This window comes from Dasypus novemcinctus, chromosome 13 (assembly GCF_030445035.2).
Source record: "Dasypus novemcinctus isolate mDasNov1 chromosome 13, mDasNov1.1.hap2, whole genome shotgun sequence".
NCBI lineage: Eukaryota > Metazoa > Chordata > Mammalia > Cingulata > Dasypodidae > Dasypus > Dasypus novemcinctus.
Window position 1 is genome coordinate 108,428,092 of NC_080685.1, and position 18,147 is coordinate 108,446,238.

Here is an 18,147-nt window from a genome sequence, read left to right on the forward strand (position 1 = left end):
ATGATAACAAATTATAATGAATGTAACAACCTGTTGATTTATGGATGTGATTGTGGCTTAAAAAGCAGTCTAGGAAGATTAATGTTAGTTGGAGGACAGCTGGAGTATAATATTGGGAATATGTAACAATGTTTTTGGCAGGAAAGGATTGTGGTTAATAATATAAATATAGGAATGCTCTTCTACTACAGGATCTTAAGAATGTGGTGATACATGAGAAAAACATAACTATTGTAATTTATGGACTATAGTTAACAACAACACTATAATGTTTTTGTAGCAAAAGCAAAGTTGATACTTTATTAATTCTAAAGGTAAAAAAAGAATATGGGGTTTGATTTTTGTGATGTGAATATGATTGAGCATCTTTTTTTTCTTCATTTTTTTCACTATTAAGGAGATCTTGATTATATCATTTAACTAATCTGTGTTCATCTGTGTATCTTTCTGAATCCTAGAGGAACAACTAAGTTAGCAGTTGGAATTAAAAGAGATAAAAGTGCCTGAAAAATAACTTTCAAGAATAATGTTACCATAACATGTTGAGCTGCTTTTTTCTGTTCTTTTGTTTTTGTGAATTTGTAATAAAGGTGTTAATTTTTTTTAAAAAGCCTAAAACAAACAAAAACAAATGAAAGTATAATCTAACAGGTGACAATGGACACTAAAAAGAAAAGTAAAGAAGGATAGAGTATAGAGAGTGCTGGGGCTCTCGTGCTATCTTCAGTAAGGTAGTCAAGAAAGGACACCCTGATATACTGGGTTTAAAATATAGATCTAAATAAGTAGGGAAGGGTGTCATGAGTTTCCCTGGGACATTGACTAAATGTTGGATTTACCGTAAATTCTTGATCATGTGAAGAATCATGACAATTTATATTTTGTACTGCTTTTATGGAAGGGCTTGTGTGGTATGAACCAAGAGAAAGCATTAAAAGGGTGGTGCTCAATGGTTCTGAACACATACCTCCATACAAACACCACCACTACAGCAACAATAGTTTTTCTTCTATGTGGATAGTTAAGGAGGCAAGAAAACATGACTGTTTAGTTCAGAACCACTGGAAAACTTAGGGTCATTCTTTTCTTGAGCTCACATAGCAGATACTGTGGGCCATGTAGGGTCTTTCCTTCTTGCCTCTCCTTACCACATGCCAGGAGATATCAGAGTTGATACCATATGATTTTATCAGTGATGTTGAAGCATTGCCTCTATCCTTGCTGCAATCACTCACTTCTACTTATCTAAGGAGCCAGGAGTTGGTCCTTCTTTGGCACTGTTCTGTTCAGCAGGACTACTATGCAATGAGTGCTGTTTATAAGAATGATTCATTTGGGACCTGGTCCTTCCACCAAATGGCCCAAACTAGCAGGAGTTAGCTCCACTTTATGCAAAAAAGGAAACAACATTTATACCCTAGAAACATCCAGATATTGTAAGACAACGGACAGGGAGGAGAGCCAATTGATGCTACCCAATGGAGATTCACAACAATTAGTTTCTCTATGCAAAATCCAATGCCCTAGGGAGTTCTTTTCTCTGGTAAATATGTATTTTTCCAAGGCACTGGATTTCATATGTTGATGTTGCAATCAGGCCATCATGCAATTCAAGTAAACACAATTACTCAGAGACTTTACTAATCCGGTATCTCTCACACCTTGAGTTAGGACAGGTCATCTCCATGAATGTTTGTGCCCTGTTTAGAGCAATGTAGTATTTGCACCCCTGCTTGATATCCATGCTGTTTACCATGTTTCCTAGTAGTTCTCCCCACTAGAACCAGAGAATGTTTTCTACTCACAGCTATTGCAATTGATCATTAGCCCTGTTTTTACTAGTAGAATGTAGACAGATATGACAATAACTATTCTGAACCTAAGCTTTAGGAGGCCTTACATATTTCAGTTCATCTCTTTTGTGCTTCTGCCATCATCATGAGAAAAATATACCACAGCTAATGATGATCCAAAGAGGGCGAAAGACATATTGTATTGGTCAGCCAAAAGGGTACTGATGCAAAATACCAGAAATTGGTTGGTTTTTATAGAGGATATTTATTTGGGTAGGAGCTCACAGATACCAGGCCATAAGGCATAAGTTACTGCCCTCACCAGTCTATTTTTACATGTTGGAGCAAGATGGCTGCCTATGCCTGTGAGGATTCAGGCTTCCTGGGTTCCTCTGGGCTCAGCTCCTGTTTTCTTGGAAGGACAGCTGTAGACTATGAGGCTCTCTAGGCTTTGCCTGTCTCCACAAGGTCAGCTGTAGACTATCAGGTGAATGGCTCTCTCTCTTTCCCTGGTGCTCCAGCTTAAGACTTCAGCATGAAACTCCAACATCAAAACTCCAGCATTAAGAATCCTCAAGTCTGTTCTTTGCCATGCCTTTTATCTGTGAGTCCCCACCCACAGATAACTCAATGCCCTAATCATAACTCAATCATGCCCAGGTACAGATCAGATTATAAACATAATCCAATATTTCTTTTTGGAATTCATCAATAATATCAAACTGCTATACATATGGAGAAGTTCTGAACCCAAACCGTAGATTGGAATTAAGCTAAATAGAGCCCATGCTAGAGTACTAAAAAATACATGAGTGAGAATAAAATGTAGTTTTAAACCACTGTGGTTTGGGATATTTGTTATGTAGACTTATTGTGTCAATATCTGACTATTACAGGTGGGTTCTGACAAGAAGAGATATTCTATAGAAAGTAAACAAATTCATATTAGCAGTACTCACAGGTGATTTGCTCATGGTTAACACTCTAGTATAGCGTTCTAAAAGGAAGTAATGACTAACATGCAGGGGAAAAGAAAAAGGAAAAGGGAAGAAAAGCTTCTTTTTCTTCATTCATTTGATACTTCCCTTTCATCCTAAGTTGACTTAGAGAATGACAGGCAAAGAAATTCTTGGAAAAGTCTTAAGGGTTATATAAATATATAGTAGTTAATCATTATCATTGTTATCTTATTTTATACATTATTATCACACTGATATTGTGAAGGGAAATAATATTGTGAAAATCAACTTTAAGGTGGGACAATGAGATTTGAATAACATGAACTTGTAGTAACATGATAAATTAGAAGTAATATTAGGGTTTATATTCTCCCCCTAAGTTTCTTATTTGTTTTCCCTGCATTTCAGCTCAATATTTTCCTTTCAAGTTTCTGGATAGTCCTACATCAAGGAAGATGTAGACAACCTGATAACAGGATGAGTTCAGTAAAAAGATAAGCATAGTTTAGTCCTTATCTGTAAAACACTATCATCATTTCTATACACAGAAGGTGATTATCATTCAAGAACCAATGTTTATTTCTGAAGTACATGTTTACATTTCAGGCAGTCTACTGGAAACCATTAGTATTGGCATGAGAATTTCTCTGCATTGTCCTTATGGCTTTGAAGCCTGTTGTTTTTATAAGTGATCTCCCAGGAGGCTCTTGGATTCTGGCTACAATGGAGAGCTATTAGATCTACTGTTTAGGTAGCTGGGTAGAACTTTCAGGGCCTGCCTGGCTCTGGTGAAGAATCTGCTAAGCTTATCCCATGGTATCATGGCTGATTTTTACTCACTTACTTGGTCCAACAAAATCTTTTAGAGCCCTGAATTTGTGAAGGTTTGTGTGGTAGACTCAGATAACACTTGCTCTGAATTACTTGTGATAGCTGTGTGTCTTGTGAGTACAAGATTCAAAGTCATCTGCCTCTGCAAAGAGGAGCACCCAGTTGGGAAGGTTCTGATTTGCAAATCTTCTATAGGATCCTGACCTTAGTGCTTTCTTGTCTTCCAGGGACATTAAAGAGTTAATGTATAGTTTTCAGTACCTGTTACAATACAGGAACAACTCAGGCAGTGAAAAGAGCAGACCTCACCTGATGTAGGCAAAGTGTATCAGTATTCGGAGCACTATTGTACAGCTCTTTATTTTCTCTTCCCTTCCCCCAGTTCTGGCCTGTGGACTTCAGCAGGAACTTAAATGAACCATAAACCATCCCTGGAAAATTCTGCAGCATTCTGAAGGAGGTAGCAAAGCATTCAGCTGAATGGATTTGGGAGCTTTCAGAGCTAGGGAGAGAGAGCACCTAATATTTATGGGACCATTAAATGCCCATGCTGTCTGGACCTATGAATCTGGAGCAGTGTCATCAAGTCATCAACACAGGTCTCTTCAGTGGCATTTATCAAAGTCATGGTCCCTTCTAAATGTGGATAATAGGATAGAGGCAAACAGTTCATCCTGAACTACACAAACATAACTCTTGTTGCTCCCTAAATGAAAGGATATATTTCTTCAGTGTGGAGGGACAGTTGCTTTGATTTTACTTTTTTTTTAAACATTGCAACTTATACAAGTCTTGAAATTTCACAAGCTGGAGGTTCCCAGTGTAGGCTTACTGGAAAACATCTGCAAAAGTGACTTTTACCTACCAGAGTATTGTTAAATTCAACAGGACCAACTACGTGAAATCAGAGCAAAGCTTGTTTTCAAAATGCCAGACTCTGAACCCAGGTGGCAACTTTTTGACCTTGAGCTAGTTGTTAATCTCATCCCACATAGTCTGGATTCTATGTGCCAAGCTCAGTGCTACACTGTAGGGATACAACAGTGGACAAAGCACTCTTTGATCCTGCTCTCACAGAGCTTATGTTAGTGGGGAAGAGAAAGAATGCACATGTATTATAAATGTGGTGAGATTGTGAATGAAAATTGCAGCACACAGCAGAAGCAGGAAACAGGAAGTTCTAAGTCCTAATTTGTTTGAAAAGTCCAAGAAGCCTCCCTTAGGAAATTCCATGTGAGCTGAGATACGAAGGATAAATAGGTGATGGCTTGATATTGGGATGTTGGGCAACGAGGGCTAAGGAAGAGCCTGTGTGGCAGTGCAAGGAGGAGATGAGAACAGTGTGCGTCATTTACAGCACGGGGAAGAAGGGAGAGAAAATGAAAAACCACCTTCAACAGAGCTTTGTCAACTGTCAGGGGACTTTGGCCAAGGACCATCAGGACTTCTCCAGAACCAGTGGAGAGATGCAGTGGGAGACCGCACGCACGTAAACGCACGTGTGCTTCACTCAGTTCACGCTGCTGAATGTTTGTGAGATTCATTTCTGGGGTGGAGGGACACTCGAAGCCTGGGTAGTGATCACAATGGAAAGAAAACTATGCCCTCGCCCATCTCTGGTATCTTGGCCCGAGGAGGGCACCATCGAGGGCATGAAGGAGAGCCGCATTTGCCTTACCTTTGTCTACAGGGTCTCTAGTTTCCTCTTTTCCTCCTCAACTTCCCACGTGGCTCACACCTTCTTCCACAGCTTCCAACGTGTCCCGGCTGCTGCCACTTTTGCTGCCACCGTTTCTTTCTCCATCTGCCTCTGTCGACAACTCCAGCTTCTGCCTGCTTCTCCCAAACCCCATCACTTTTCTGGTCCTTTCTCACCTGAGTACTCTAACTGTTCTGAGGTCGGGAAGGGCTTCTCTAACCAGTGTTTACAGCTTTTCATGAGCAACTGAAAGGGACCAAGCCTCTCCAGAATACCTGCTGTTATTGTTTTCTCTCCTGTTCTTTTCCACTCCTTCTCCCCACACCCCCAGCACTCTTTCTTGTGGAGATCTGGTGTCTATCAAATATATTAAGGATTCTTTCCCTTCTGCCATTAACTGACCAGCCCTCTAAGGCAGACACAACCTCCCAGCCTTCTGACTCAGGGTGCACAGGCACACTCCACAACGTCAGGGGGTCCTTGCCCATCTTGGGGAGTACTGGGTCCTGGGCCCAGGCTCACCATCCTCTGCTCTGCGACCCCCTAGGCCTTGTGGATTATTATACATGAACACCTGGCCACTGGCCTTCAAGGTGATGGAAAGGAGCTCACCTTTGCTCAGAGCCATGCTAGAATTGAAAGACACTTTTTGGAAATCATGTAAGAGATTGTTTTCTGGTATAGATAGGTAGGTAGGTAGGTAGGTAGATAGATAGATAGATAGATAGATAGATAGATAGATAGATAGATAGATATGTAGATATAGGTTTAAGTAGCACTAAGAGGTCAAATAATAAAAAATTTTTAGGCTTTGCAAGCCATATATGAACACTGTCACACATTCTTGAGTTATTTTAATTTCTTTTTTCAACCCTTTAAAAATGGGAAAACTATTTTTTGTGCAGCTGCACAAAAACTGGCCACAGGCTTGTTTTGGTCTATTGGCTATAGTTTGCCAAATACTAATCTAGAGTAAAGCTGTGTCAGAATGAGGCAGCCCAATCTGATGAGCTACGTTTTTCCTTACTCTCTTTAGTGGTAACAATAGTCAAATGGATGATGCATGCTTAATAGGGAATGTTTATTTTGCTGTTTACCCAGGATAACAGATGCTTTCAGATACTTTTGCCTGAGGACAATGTCAAGAACTGTGAAAGTTCTGAGATTTCAGCCTGCCACGGTTTCATAAATGTATTAGTCTCCTGAGTTAGAGGGAAGGACCGTTTATTACTCTTTGCCAACAGCCAGAGTCAGAGCATCAGCATTCACGTGCTGTTGCCCAAGCATGAATTGCTGTAGGGTGGTAAAAAGAGGGAGAGTTGAATTCTGCACAAGTAGAGGGATGCGTGTGGTTGAGGGAACTAATTATGGACAGTAAGCACACGTGCCCTCTGCTCTGCAGGAGCACCGTATTTACCTTCCCAGGCTGGAAGCAAACCTGTCCTTTGTCTACCCTAAAGTTGTGTATCAACTTGGACAAAGAAACCCAGACAGGGACATGGTTACCGTGGATTCTGTTCAGGCAGCACCGTCACTAGCGTGGAGCCTCTGCCAGATGACGCGCTGCATGTGGAGAGTTTGATGTGCGAGGAAACCACGCAAAGTTCACTGCGGCTGTCTTTGAACAGTTTATTGAATAAGGGATGTTTTTATAAAGGAAAAATCAAACAAAAAACCACTATCTCTACCTTTCAAGACTGTTCACTACACAAGCATCCTTGAAAAGATGTTCCAGGAAAGAGTCTAATCAGTGCCTCACTTGAAAGACAGGCAGAAGCACAAGAGACCCATGGAAAATTGCTTCCACAGACAGTGTTATCTATTTATGCTACAGTGAGGGTCTATCAATTTTGGAGAAATAAAATATCAAATTAAGCCATTTCTGATTGAAAGTGATCTTTTCCTAGCGTCCTGAGTTTGTGTCATTTAAAGACAGATTGAAGACCCAATTTTAAGAATATCTAGTTCTAAGGTAACCGCTTTGATACAGGGATTTTTTCACTCCAATGTCAAAGGAAGGGAATAAGAATAAGAAAAAGAATGGTTCATTTGGCTAATTTTCAGGATCGTTGGAATTTGAAGGGGAATCAGAGGTACTTTCTAAATAAGAAATGAAAACATCACTTCCTTTAATAGGCAGCCCATTTTTCTTTCCAGTGTGCCCCCAAATGACATGCAATTGGGCAAGATTCAAACCAGAAAGCAGTGGGCAAGGCCTGAACGTGGCCCTTGATTCAGGGAACAAGACGATAGAGCAGTCGGGCACGAGTCCAGGCAGGTGACCATCAGCCACCAGGAGGTAGTCAGCGGCCGTGTCAAGAATGGAAGTGAAACAGTCACAAAGGACAAAGCAAACGCAGACGGCGACTAAAGGTGGCCTGGAAGCGTCGCTAGGGATTGCCAGGTAGTGACTCTCTGGTCCGATGAGGTTGTTTTTTTAATTCCCTTAACTATGTTGCTGAGGCATTTTAACGGTGTTGCCTCATGTAAAAGAACTTATACATTTAGCCCTGAGAATTAATGTGTCAGTCGAGGCTTTGATTGTCAAATATGATTTTTCCATTGGTCTCATTTCTAGTGATGCTCTATCTTCATCTTAGAAGTCAACTTCTTCATTTTTGAGTCTCATCACATCAGAGGCCCTAAGCCTTAAAAGCCTGATTCACAGATAGAGTCTATAAACAAAAGGAAGGCAGGCCCCTGCTTAAACTTTGAGAGACAAAACCATACTTGTAATACAAAAATGACAATGAATTAAAGTAAAATGTATTTCTACAATATTAATATGATCTATAGTTTTAAAATTATAATAAATGGTATAAAAACAGTAAAAATAAATCTCTATATTAGAAATATGGCTTATCCCCTTCTCCCCTCACTTCACAAAGGAATTTGTGTGATTGGAACAATCTGAAGTAGACAGGCAGTACTATACAGGACTGTATGTGTTTAGAGTGCAGATTCCAGAACCAGATCTAGAATGCCTAACTTCACATTCTGGAACATAATAAGTTTGAGAGTAAATTTTTATCTGTACCTCATAAAGTTATAAGGATGTAGTAAGATCATGCTTGAAAGTATTTGGAATCATGCCTGAAGCATAGTAACTACTGAAAATTTTAGAGTATTTAATGACATAGGCCAATAATTACAAAATGATGTTAAATTAAAAAGCAGAAAGAGAATGGCTATAGATCAAATGCTTCCTAAAGTATAGACACTCCAGATGATGGTATCTTTTAGAGAGAAATCACACTACTTTCTGTAAGGCAGCTAGACTACAGCAGATTATTTTGTTCCAGTCAGATATTTGGGCTGATTTGGGTCTGGGTTATAGTCTTCATAAGGCTACTTCTACTGCTGGCTTGGCCGTGTACATAGGGTGTATCTCTCCCGGCCCCAAGTGAGAGCCTCGTGTGCTTACAAAGGCCAATCTCCCACCTCATATCTCAAACTGCAAATGCTTTTCTACTCTTCAGTGCTTTTCAATTAATTTTAGCCTTGCTTTTTAGCCTCTTGCCCTGAACAGCTTAAGAATTTGGCAAAAGCCTCGAGGGAGAAATGCTTGATGTTGGACTAACTTCTTTTCATCTTCCTTTTCTTAACCTCTCAACTCTTACCACCTTGGAAACCCCAAACTCCCAATTTTTGTTTCATCATCCCCATGAAATTACCAAAAGCTCTGATGCCTTTCTTGCCTCTCAGCTTCCCTCTGCCTTGTTTCTCAGACTCTCCCTTTTTGCTAAGAATTGACAAATGCTTATGCGGAAAAAATGCCATGCAGCATATTGGGTTGATATCAACAAGCTGTTCTTTTTAGCATCTTGGTCCTTTAAGACATGATTGTCATTATAGTTCTCTGAAGACTCCAAATATTTTTGGGGGAGAACATATTTTAATCAGTTTTTTAAGTTTTGTTTTTTTCCTTCCAGTGGTACCATCGTTCTACTGTAAGCCACTTCATCATAGCTGGAAGTAGAAGTAAAGACACTAGGTCGATATTGCTTTTGACCGTCGGTACCCATTTTCTCTTCTGATAAAAACACATTTTTCTTTGAGAAATATCCCTATCTAACTGGCTATAGTCTTGGTAGGAACGCAAAATAAAGTGTCCCATCATCACCTCACTAAACAATAAGCAATGAACCCAAATTAGATCCCAATCATATACTCTCTCCCTAGAACTTGAAGTTTGGGAGGGGTGATGCAAAGATTGATAGCTCCTGGAGCTAATTTGTCTAAGTCGTAGTGCTCTAAAGCAGTATCTATCATTTCTCACATATGTAGGTCTCCAGGGCAGCCTGGGTTCTACTTTAACAAAGCCAAATACTCAGTCTTTCCTTCAATTCATTGCTGGTGATCAAAAGTCTTGATGGTTCATTAAGTAGGGAGATAGATACAGATATAGACATAAATATAGATATATGAATGTATCGTAAGCACATTCACAATGAAGAGACAATAACTAATGAGCCATCGAGGATGGTCTGCTTATCTATCTCTCTACCTATCTATCTCTCATCTATCTATCTATCTATGATAAAGATCAAGACGTTGCTGGGATATCAGTAGGATATAAAATCTGGGAGGAAAGAAATAGTTCTTAACAAGGAAGATGGAACTTATATCAACAACTGCTACTTTCTGCTGAGAATTTAGTAGATATTAATAATTCTTGGTCTTTTTAGCTATACTTAATCGATTAACAAAGCACTTGTGGAGATTTTCACATTATATACTGAATTTCTTAAGAGAGAGATCCAGTTTTGTCTGGGAAGCATAATGGACTCAAGACTCTTCCAGAGGGCAACTGTGCCTATTTTTGTTGTTGTTGTTGTTTGTTTTATTTTGTATTTAAAAAAAAACTAGTTTTTTAAATATGAAATTTAAAAATTTCATATTGATTTCTAGTTCTAGTGCTGTCCAGTAAATTATCAGTGATGATAAAAATATTCTAGATCTGTTTTGTCCAATCAGGTAGCCACTAGCTACACGTGGCTCTTGAGCACCTAAAATGTGGCTATAGCAGCTAAGGAATGGAATTTCTGATTTTATTTAATTCTAATTAATTTAAATGTAAATAACATGTAGTTAGCGGCTACCCAACTGGACAATGCAGATTGAGACTAGTTTTAGGCACAGCATTTGGCAATTTCCATCCAACTAGATTGAATATGATATATCTTGCGTAGATCATGAAGGGTTGAATCCATCTTCTAAGGCCTCCTCTAGGATATAGCTCTCTTTGCCTTAGGAGGAGACTTAATGTAAAACAATGTCCTTATCAGGCATCAAGAGCTACCAAAGGCCTGTGACAATAAAAGAGATAAGAAGCAGAATGGTTGAGAAGATGCATTTTCTCCACCTTCAGAGCTCTCCCTTCTCTCACGTACCTTCAAATTGAAGTCTTGTAAATGGCCCATGGAAATCAACATGCACTGCTATTCCTTTTTGCTGTTAAAGCAGCATAGTTTTTGTTTAAAAAATGCTTTTTAGGGAAGCAGCTGTGGCTCAATCAATTGGGTTCCCATCTACCATATGGGAAACCCTGGGATCACATCCCAGGGCCTCCTTGTGAAGGGAGGCTGGATCACGCCCTGCGGTGAGCTGGCGCAGCAAGATGACACAACAAAGGGAGACAAGCAGACACAGAAGAACACACAGCAAATGGACACAGACAGCACACAGCAAAATAAGCTGCAAGGCGGGGAGGGGATAAATAATGAATAAATTAAAAATCTTTTTAAAAAAAATCTTTTTGACTTCCATGAAACTTTAATATATTAAACAGGGAAAATCAGGGATGCAAGATGTACAGTCTTACATACCTCTCCCTTTCTCCCCCTCAGTACTCTTCAGGAAAACCATGATTCTTACAGACCACTCTCACTTTGTAGGCATTAAACTGAGATCCAGAATGCTCCAGTCATTTGGCTGTACAAAAAAAATGGGACTAGTATTTAGGTTTCTTTTCTCCCAGCTCAATGCTCTCCATGATGTTGCTTCCGCATGAAGCTTTTCTAAATTCACTGGTCTTTTATTATTTTTATTTATTTATTTATTTATTTTTTATTTATTTATTTATTTATTTTATTGACTTTGTAATAATATTACATTAAAAAAATATATGTGAGGTCCCATTCAACCCCACCCCCCCACCCCCCCTCTCCCCCCCCCCAACAACACTCGTTCCCATCATCATGACACATCCATTGGATTTGGTAAGTACATCTTTGGGCACCTCTGCACCTCATAGACAATGGTTCACATCATGGCCCATACTCTCCTCCATTCCATCCAGTGGGCCCTGTGAGGATTTACAATGTCCGGTGATTACCTCTGAAGCACCATCCAGGGCAGCTCCATGTCCCAAAGACGCCTCCACCTCTCATCTCTTCCTGCCTTTCCCCATACCCATCGTCCACCATGTCCACTTTTCCCAATCCAATGCCACCTCTTCTATGTGGACATTGGATTGGTTGTGTCCATTGCACCTCTATGTCAAGAGGAGGCTCAGATTCCACCTGGATGCTGGATGCAATCCTCCCATTTTCAGTTGTAATCACTCTAGGCTCCATGGTGTGGTGGTTGTCCTTCTTCAACTCCATCTTAGCTGAGTGTGGTAAGTCCAATAGATCAGATTGTAGGTGCTGGAGTCTGTTGAGGCTCAGGACCTGGCTATCACATTGTCAGTCCAGAGATTCAAATCCCCTAAATATATCTTAAACCCCAACATTAACTGCACCTCCAGCACATTAGCATGAAAGTCTTATGAAGGGAGATCCCATCTGAGTCCAGATTCATCACACATAAACACCATTTCCAAAGAGGGGCCATCTGCCCTGGTAGTTAACCCCATCGGCCATGACCATAACTCCCATGGGTCTCTTTGGCCCTCACAGGAACCAATATCTGGGGGTTGTATCTGCTTTATCTGTCTCTCTGACTCTGCTCAGTTGTGCATGAGGGCAATCCTTCTGCCAGCCTCCAGACTCTTTTTTAGAAACTCGTAGCCATATAAACTCATTTCTCCTTTCCATTTCCCCCTTACTTTAGGTCAAACAGCATTTTAAAGTCATGGTATTTTATGTAGACATGGATATTCTGCTGATCCGCATTGAACCTTCCGTATAAGGTCATTTTCCAGTTGCATCATCAGTTGGTAGTTGATAGTGGTCCCTCGTTGCCAGGGAGGCTCATCCCCGTGTGTCATGTCCCACGCTGGGGGGAAGGCATTGCATTTACATGCTGAGTTTGGCTTCGAGACTGGCCACATTTGAGTAACATGAAGGCTGACAGGAGGGAATTCCCAGGCACAATGTTGCTCTAGGCCTTGTTCTTATTTGAATGTCCTTAAAAATAAGTGTAGACTGTGCCATATAACACAGCCAGTTACCTAAGTACTGTCTAGGTAATTCTCTATTGGTTGCTGTGCATTTCTCTTGCTTCCTTACCCAGGTTGAAAGTTCCTTAAAAGCAGGAACTGCACCTTTTTATTATAATTTTTTTCTTTATTTTTAAAAGAACTTTAGATTACATAAGTGTTACATTGAAAATATGGGGGATTCCCACACACATTTCCCCATTAACAACATCTTTCATTAGTGTGGTACATATGTTCCAATTGATGAACACATATTGAAGCATTGCTACTAATTGTGGTCAATAGTTCACAATATAATTTACACTTTGCACCACACGTTTTTATAGGTTTTGACAAATGCATTATGGCTGGTATCTGTCATTGCAATGTCAGGCAGAACAATTCCAACGTCTCGAAAATGCCCCACATTACACCTATTGTTGCTTCTTCCCCTCCTGACCACTGTCTTTATATCAATATTACAAATTCTCCCATCACTAGAATTATAATGTCTACTTTAGTACATAGTTGCATTCCCCTCTTATGTTTATCCATTCCTCTATTTTGAGGATTTTGCAATGGTGATGCCCAATCTGCTTCTGATTGACAGAAGGCTTAGATCTCATGGGGCAGAAGGTTGTAACAGTCCTGCTTGTAGTTGAAGATACTCTTTGCTTCTTGGGTTGGGTGTAATCCATCATCATCCTTTTGTTAGTTGTCCTGGGTGAGTCTGATTAACCAGAGAGGTGTTGGCTGCAACTCTGCTGAGATTCAGGGCTCACTTGGCATATGAACAGCCAGAAGATTTAAGTCTCTGGGACATACATTTAAATGGGTATAGTGCTAATTATAGGTTCAAAGAAATGGGACAGAGGAACTATATGTAGGAAAATTATAAATGAGTCTAACTGTGATTGATACATTGCAAGAGATGGACTATCATTTATCCCAAGGTAAGTCCCACTGATGGGATCATCAAATGAGAATGGATAAACTGTCCATTCTTATTTGGGCTGCAGCACACGTGGCAGAATGTTAATTAGCCTGCAGTCAATATCCATTTGAATGACAATATTTGCTGCAAGTTACTTTATTGAAAGCTCACTGAATGCTCCAAAATTTCCAGGTACCTTGGGCAAATTAAAAATATAGAGAACAGGTTGTTGTTTTAGGAAACTTAGGCTTATTTAGAGAAATAAGACAGCCCAAGGAGAGTAACTACAATGATGTCTCTCTAAATGAACTCCATAAATCACCTATGTGCACGAGACCTTCTTGAAGAACTTGTGAAAATTGAGATTCCTGAATCTCATACTCAGAGATTCAGATTATGAAGGACCAAGAGTCATCATTTATGAAAAATGCCTCCGTTGATTTTGTGCACTTAGAATTTTGAAAACCATTGGATGGAGAATGTAAATAAGTTAGTGATAATTTATAGTATTCATATATGTCTAGGTTAATGGTGATATTAGAAAACTTTGACAATCGAAGGGAGGTGACTATTATGCTGATAAGAGGGGCTGTAGCAGTTTAATATTGTTGATGAGTCCCAAAAAAAAATATTCGATTATGCTTGTAATCTGATCTGTACCTGGGAATAATTGAGTTATGATTAGGGCATTGAGTCCCCTCCCCCTGGTGGGTGGGGACACACAGATAAAAGGTATGGCAAAGAACAGTGTTGAGGGCTTCTGATGTTGGAGTTTTGATGTTGGGGTTTGATGCTGAAGACTTAAGCTGGAGCCCCAGGAAGTGAGTTCACAGAGGAGAGAGAAGCCAGCCCCAGGAAGAAAGGAACCTTGAACCCAGAGAAAAGCAAGCCCCAGGAACATAGGAAACCAGGAAGCGTGAACCCTCACAGATGTCGGCAGCCATCTTGCTCCAACATGCAGAAATAGACTTTGGCGAGGGCAGTAACTTATTCTTTATGTCCTGGTAACTGTAAGCTCCTACCCCAAATAAATACCCTGTATAATGTCCAGCAGATTTCTGGTATTTTGCATCAGCACCCCTTCAGCTGACTAATACAGGAGCTCAGAAGGTTCCCATCCTCCACTGAAGCTGCCACACTAAGTCCCCCAGCATTGGTGCCACTGACCCCCAAGATGGAGCACCCTCTGTCCCGAGGGGGGCAGTGAGAGGTCCTTTGGTTCTCCTCACCAGCTTGCACTCAAGATAAACTGGACATCATTTCAGGGAGGTGGAGTCATAAGATGAAGCTGCACTTTTGGACAGCTCATATAGAGGAAAGCAGAGGATATGTTTGGGGCAGGGGTGGATTTGTCAGTAGTTTTGCCTCAAAACTTAACACCCTGAAACAACAAACATTTGTTATCTCAAACAGCTTCTGAGGGCCAGGAATTTGGGTGTAGCTCAGATGGATTATTCTGATTTATGGTCTCTTATGAGGTTGTAGTCAAGATGTTGAACATGGCTACAGTAATTTGAATGCTTGACTGAGATTGGAGGATCTTCTTTCAAGCACATGCATGTGGCTGGAGGGCCCAGTTCCTCACTCCCTGTCTTTTCATAGGACTTCTCATGAATAGCAGCTGGCTGCCTCAGAACAACGGATCTTTGAGAGAGAGAGAGTAACCAAGATGGAAGCTACAGTCTAATCTAAGTCATGACATATCACCACTTCTACTGGTTAAACAAGTTTTGTTGTTGGTTGCGCACTGGAGGGTTGCATCATGAATTATATCTGAGGAGAATAACTTGAGAGTCCTACTTCACCCAGAAATATGGCCCTTTGCTAAGGTGTTATATTTAATGATCTCAAAGACATCTCAGAAGGCCAAGTTACTGCCAGAATGCTCAGACTAGAAAATACATATTCTTTCCCCCAAAATGGGTCCCATGAACCCTCCCCCTACTTCTTTGGAACCAGAATTTGAGGATTAAAGTAGACATCTGTAAAATTTCTTCTTCTGACTGGAATACCCAGACTCTGAGAACTTTGAGCCATCCAATGCAGATCTTAATTTATGTTACACTAACTATTCTTAATAGATGAGGTAAGACCACAGGATGCTACAGCCTTGGGGGTAATTAACTGTCACTCACATCCTCAGTAGATGACCTTATCTTCTACTTCATCATGATGGTTACTTTCCATTTGCCCTCTTCTCCTACCTATATATTCCCTGGACTTTTCTGGGTTGCAGGTTACCTTTGCCACCTGCCTTGTGTTTGGGTTTGGCCAATGGAATTCACTGGCAGGTGAACAAGATCAGAGATTATTTATTCCCTTCTGGTTTGATGCTAAAGTTTGGCAGTATCTACTTATCTTGATGATTTCAGCTCCTACTACATGGCCCTTATTCCAAGGATCCTGATCTCATTGGCTTTCAATTGCAGTCTCTTCTTCCCTGTCCCTTCAAGCCTAAAGGCATAACAGCTTCTAATGCTATTAGTCTCTGTTTGCTTCAATGTTCCTTGCTAGTTCCCTTATCCTTAACTTCCATTGAACACCCTGGAAACTTGTTTCCTGCCCGGACCCTGATTGATGTTATACCACTGTGTGACCCTGACATCAGCCAACCTAAATCAGTCCTATTCTATGCCTTCCCTCATATTAAGGTGAAAGAATACCCACCTTCCTACTTCTGCTTGGGTTCTGGAACCCAGACCCACTTTCCCTTTCAAGCATTTCACTCTAACAGTCATCCTCTGTGACCTCCTGAATCTTTATCCTTCTATTTTATAATTTTGGCTTATAAAATGCCCAAGACTCTCCCATGTTAAAAATAAAAACTAGACAAAATAAAAAATAAAAATCGTTCTTCAACTCCATGGCCCCTACTTCCTCTGTTTCCTCCACAAGATTTCTTCAATGATCTGTCTACTCTGCTGCCTCTAATCTTCATCTTCTATTTGCCATCCATGCAGTCTCATTTCTGCACCCATCACTCCCCACAACTGCTTTCAATGGATAATTTTTTTCATCATTATTTTGCTTGCAGCAAGAGGTGCTAGTGATCATTTCATTTTATTTTTTTCAGAAACCCTTCCCTTCCTTGGCTTCCAAAACATTACCGTTTTCTGGTTTTCCTCCTGCTCCTCTAGATATTCCTTTTTAGTTTTATTTTCTGGCCTTTTCAATCATCTCTTAAATGTTGGCATTTCTTTGAATTGGGGGGGGGCGGGGTGCTTTTTGCTTCTCCTTCCACACAGATGGCTAGGAGATCTCATCCTCTCCTTGGGTTTCAATTCATCTATATGCAGATGACTCCCAATTCTGGATGACTAGTCAGGACTCTTAAATCAGCAGGGCCAGAACGGAAATGATCATCTCTTCCACCCCTGCTGATCTTTATTTCAGTAAATAATAACCTTGGAGTCATTGTTTACTTACTCCCTCCAATTATTCATCAAGTCCCATAAACTCCAGCTCTTAATGTCTCTGAAACCCTCTATCTCCCCATCTCTATTACCCCTAAGTTCATCCAAGCCACCATTGATATGCCATCAGCTTTGGGTTCCTATTTTGAAACTGCACAGCATGGTTTGCAGGTGTGCTATCTGCTCCAGCCCTCTCCACTCCACCTTACACTCTGTGCTCTAGCTCAACTGGAGGACTTCAAGCTGCTCAAGCCATTGTCTTTCTCTCCCTTGTCTCCAGGCATATCCTCTTCCTTCTGCTAGGAACATTCTTCCCCTTGCTCATCCCCTTTACCTAAATAAGTTTTGTTTGCTTTTCAGCTCTTGATTTAAAAATCACTTAGTCCAGGAGTCTCTTCTAGACAGTTTAGACTTGCTCAGGCCTTCCTCCCCCTGCTGTATATTTCCATGTCACCTTATCCTTACCCTACTATAAGTTAACTTATTACGCTTCATTTAAAAGTACATAATAAACCATCTTTTCCATCTACATGATTAGCACCCAAATTCCCAGCACATGGTGATTACTCAAGTTGACTGCTGAAAGAAAATTAGGAGAAGTTTCCACATGTCCAGGCCAAGTTTTGGGGCATGCAATATGTTCCTGGTTTGATACGGGGCCTGAAAGACCCAACATTTGACGTTGAGACTGTCCTAATTGTTAAAGCAAACAAGAGCTGTTGTTTTTTAATCCAGAAGTTGTTAAGGGTATAGTTTGCATGTGGAGGGTTGGGAACCCAAAAACAGTGCCTGAGTCATTGTTGCTTTTGTCTCATCTCCTTTCACCTCCATCTAGAAATAGACAAGCTTATCTAACTCTTGTTTTCTGCCAAGTAAAACTCACCCCACGGCCAGAGATGATGAAGAGGAAATTAAATGCAAAGGACCCAAAGCAACTAGTGACCTGACAGCCCCTTGCACCAGCACACTTCCCTCATAGGCTCTGGCTTACTGTGGTTTAGCCGAGCATTTTAGATCTCCTTCACAAGCTCCTTGAACTCTGCCCACTTCTTTTTTTTCTCCTTATTTTTTTTAAATGTTACATTAAAAAGATATGAAGTCCCCATATACTCCCCACCTGCCTCACCCCACTCCTCCTACATCAACAACCTCTTT